Consider the following 5115-nt stretch of genomic DNA (forward strand, 5'->3'; position numbering starts at 1 on the left):
GGCCTCCATTCCTTCTAGGCTTCACGCTTCCCCTTAGTGGTAAGGAATATCCATACGGAATTCCAATAACACTTATGACAAGACTACAAACTAATGTGTCTATGTATGTAGATAATGTAATGGTATTTTCCTCTGATGTTAACCAATACATGGCATAAGTATCTGCCATAAGTAATCCTAGTCGAATGGGTCAACCCAAAGAGGATTAGGATATATCCATCAGGTTATACCATCTTTAATTATTAGTTCTCTCTTGACTGTAAGACAACAAATGGATGACAGTCACCATGAGATGGTTAACATGCATACCCAACAAATTGGTATTGTGTTTAATCCTCTAATTCAAAATACAAATCATAATTACCAATAATTATCACATCAAATGGGTCGAATTGTTGATTTCTCTGGTGCTCCTCAAACCCCTATTCAACTAATTCCTCAAATCGAAACAGTTAGGGCAAATCAAAATCCAGGAGTTGCAAATAATAAAGGGCTCATAATAATCAAGTGCAACAATGGGTGATGTCCTAGCCGGTTGAACAACCTATACCCATGGTAGTCAAAGGAGACCTAGGTCGAAAAAACCTATATATGGTGTTGGGGAATAAGAACCAAGATGCATATCAAGTGGTTAGGAGAGTCCAACAAAATAATCTTGGGGGGTAAAATAACATAACCAATATGGATGAACAAATCCAAGCCCAAAATGGTCTTAATGTTGGTCTTCATAGGCCAAATTTCATCTCTGCCTTATCTGGATACATATTTCAAACTAAACTCCCCAGGGGTTAGAAATTTCCTAAGTTTACTAATTTTACAGGCAATACTAGTGAGTCCACTATCGAGCATATTGCTCGATACCAGTTAGAAGTCGTTGATTTGGCTACTAATGTAAATCTAAAGATGAAATACTTCCCTGATTTTTTAACCAAGAATTCTTTAAGATGGTTCACTATTCTCCCTCCAAACTCCATACATAATTGGAATCAACTAGAAAGGGTGTTCCATCAGTAGTTTTATATGGGTTAGTAAAAAATTAGCCTAAAAGAGTTAGCCAGTGTGAAGCGAAAGTTGTTTGAATCGATAGATGATTATCTCAATAGGTTTAGTTTGATGAAGTCAAGGTGCTTTACTCAAGTGCATGAACATGAGTTTGTCAAAATGGCTGCAGGTGGTTTACATTATTCCATTAGGAATAAGTTTGATATCTAATACCTAAGGGATGTAGCCTAGTTAGCATACAGGGTTAGGCAAGTCGAACACCTAAAGCAGAAAAGACTAGATCAAATCGACACCCTAGGAAGGAAAAGATTGCTAACATAGAAACATGTGATTGTAATCAAGAACTCGACGTAATTTTAGAGTGTGTTGGAGAAAATGAGGTTAATCTAGCAGAATTAAATCTAGGTTCTCCATATGTTTGTAAAGTTTTAAGTTCTTCTAATGGAAAAAAATCCCTTTGAACTAAGTTGAAATGATTTTTTTTTACAAAAACTTATACTTTTGATGTAACTAAATGTTATGAATTTTTTTATCTTCTAGTTGTCGATGGTCAAATCATAGTGCCGAAAGGCCTAAAGATGACACAATTGGAACAAAGGAAGAAAAATGTTTTTGTAAATATCATAATTTTATTGGTCATAAAACTTCTCAATGTGTTCTTTTTAGGGATTTGGTACAAGACGCTCTAAAAGAAGGCATGTTTAAGTTTGGTGATAAACCTAAGCCACCAATGAAAATCTACTCAGACCCCTTCCAGGTTAAGGAGGCAAAATTTGTCGAACCTGTGGAGATCATGATGGTCGAAGTTACTAAGGATCCCAACCCAGGGGTCGAAGAGCTGAATGTAGAAGATTACACTAAAAGATTCAAGGAGGTGTATCCAAAAGCTGGAGAGGATTTGGTTGACTTCCTGAATCATTGCAAGATCAAAGATTCAAAAGTGATGTTGTACCCTCGTTGTAATGCATTTTATGACAAGGAAACAACGAAGGATCTCGAAGGAGCCAATCATCAACAACCAAAACAAAGGTCTTGGGTTGACGGGAGGTCCAATTTTACCTTTGACAAAACCCAAAGAGGGACTCTTTACCATAAATATCATGACCCCCACACCATTGGAATAACTAGAAGAAGATATATGTGCCACATGTAGGTGTGCTTTCTGACCAATGGATTTGACCCAATTTCAAGCCAAATGTTAATCAGTATAAGTGGAAAGTGGTCGAAATAGGTAAAGGCTCATCATAACATGATAACTCTAAGGTTTCAAATAACTACTCTTATAGTTCTAAGAACTATTTGGGTAATATTCTTATGACCAGAACATAATTAAGAAGGTACTAGCAAAAGAAGAAAGATGTTTTTAAAGCCGAAGAATTTATTGGCAATGTTAAATTCCAACCTCTAATAATGGCTTAAGTGATGAAGAAGCCCATGAAATAAATACTCTTTATCCCTCAGCCAATAATGGTCAAATCCAAAGACAAAGACCCCATCTCAATCGAAGATGATGACATGCTCATTGTCAACTTTGAAACTGAGTTCAATGATGAGCTTGATACCGTATGTAATTTTTTTTTTCTATTTTTCCTATAGAATTCGACTTAGTAATTGAAGTTATCGATCAATCACCATTTATGCTAGAGTTTTCATCATTTATGCGTCAAGAAACCAGGTGAACTATAGAACTTTGAGCTTAATTCTTGGTAATTCGAGTTAGTTTGTGTCATAACAGTATTTTCTTAGTTTGAGTTTCTTTTGACTATTTTTATGCTTTTGGTATGTGTGGCATGTTGAATGCAGGTACGGAGGTACAAGGCATCAAGGATCGAGCGCAAGACAAGGCCAGAACAAGGAAGCAGAGAAAAAAGATTTTAAAAAATGTGTTTGTTGCCCTTACGCGTAAGAACAAGGCATTACACGTATGACATTGCACTATTACTCATACCATATGAGTTCCACCAGAAAGAAGAAAAAAAACAAGCTTCTGCCCATACGCGTAAGAACAAGGCATTACATGTATGGCCTTGCACTATTACTCGTACCATACACGTTCCACCAGAAAGAAGAAAAAACAAGCTTATGCCCATACGTGAACCATACGTGTAAGGGCATGCCTGAGATGCTACAATGTGGGCGTACACGTAGTATATTGTTGCAAGGAATAAGGCATTACGCATATGATACGGGTCATTACGCGTATTGAAGCCCAAAAATCCAGTAAGCCCAAAACATGTCTATTTAACCGGGAAACGCAACTTTTCGAGGGTTGGACGATTTTACAGAGCAAAAACATGTTCTAAAGGTTGGAGAACTCATATTTTCAAGGTTGATTCAGACTTTCAAGAGCTTTCCGCGATTGAAGATCAACTCATCTAAGATTTTTGTAATGACAACAATCTTTACTATGTTTTCTTTTCTTTTTATGAGTAGCTAAACGCCCCCATTGCTTGGAGGTGTCCCTGATTCTGATTTGTAATGATTTTGAATTACTTTGTGCAATAACAATAATTTTTGTTATAATTAATTTGTTCTTATGATTGTTCTTATTACTTTCTCTATCGGACAAATGAAGTTTGATGTATGTGAAATAATTAGGTTGAACCGCCATTGTTCACGATCTGCTTGAGAATATATCATAGTAGATATCACCTAGGACTAGGAATACCCTATAATAACTGGATTATTCTTGATATAATAATGCTTAATTTCATTCGTGATTTTCTAAAGACATAGTAATTAGTTTGAATGATTAAAGGTTTTCTCACTAAGGACTTAGGAGTAAAGACCGTTAAGAATCGGTAATCAATTATCTAAAGTGCGTTGTGGCACTGTGAGTTTAGGATACTACTCATATTTGTCTTACCCATTCAAGTATTTTATTTACTTTATTTGTTATTGCTTTTCAAATTTTCTCCAAAACAATCCCAAAACACCCAAGCTTTTGTTTAATTGGAATTAATCCAGAACTTTGTATCGCCAAGCAGTCATTGAGATCGATATTGGGGATTTCCCCTTTTTATTACATTGGCAGATTAGTACACTTTCTAATTTATAGATCAAGTTTTTGGCGTCGTTGTCAGGGACTGCCAAAGATTACAGAGTTCATAGATCTATTTCAGTTAAAATTTTGTTGCTCTGCAACTAAAATTTTAAATTTCAGTTTTTATTTCTTATGGCTATTTTTGGTTATTACTAATCTTTGTCTAATCTGTGTATGAGAGGAAAATCCTCAGCTGATTTTACTTTTGACGCAGAACCAGAAAGAACTTTACACGCTAAGTTCAGACAAGCTAGGAAAGCAAGGTTGGCCTCCTCAGAAGCAGAAATTTTTGATATAGAATCTGACAAAGAGAGAGAAGATCCAATTATGGATGAACCACAAGAAAGACTTGTTGGGGATAATGGAGGAGCAAACGCCCCATTGGGTCGTTTAAATATAATGAATCAACCAGTGAATGTCCTGAATTTTCAGTTGCACCAAACAACCATCTATCAGCTTGAGAAGAGGCTTTTTACAGGTAAAATAAATGAAGACGCAAATAAACATTTGCAAAGGTTTCTTACTATGAACACTATTTTGAAGATTGAGGGACACACTGAAGAAGCAAAAAATTGAGAATGTTTCCATTCACTTTAGCCGAAGACGTCGAAGAATGGTTTTATTCATTACTAGTTGGAAGTGTTACTACATAGGAACAAATGGAAACAACTTGCAAATAGATGTGATTGATTTGAAACTTGCAAATCAGGTTGTGAAGATGGAAGACCAAGTTGTTGTTGAAGTTGAGAGAAGACTTAAGGCTATGAATATAGGTACTCAACAAGTAGCCCAAGTTTAACCTGTTCAAGCTATTAATTATGAGATTTATGGGGGACCCCATTTTTCCATGCATTGTGTTGCAACTGCGCAACCAATTGAAGAGATAAATTTTCTGAAGCAGAACAACCCATATTCTAACACTTATAATTCAGGCTGGAAAAACCATCCAAATTTCTCCTGAAAAGATAAGCAAGGAAATATTCAAAAACAGGGTCCTATTCAGTATCAAAACCAACCACTATAATATCAAAATTAACAACAGCAACAAAAGTATCGACCAACACCACAAC

The sequence above is a fragment of the Lathyrus oleraceus genome, chromosome 4, assembly GCF_024323335.1.
Source record: "Lathyrus oleraceus cultivar Zhongwan6 chromosome 4, CAAS_Psat_ZW6_1.0, whole genome shotgun sequence".
Classification (NCBI taxonomy): domain Eukaryota; kingdom Viridiplantae; phylum Streptophyta; class Magnoliopsida; order Fabales; family Fabaceae; genus Lathyrus; species Lathyrus oleraceus.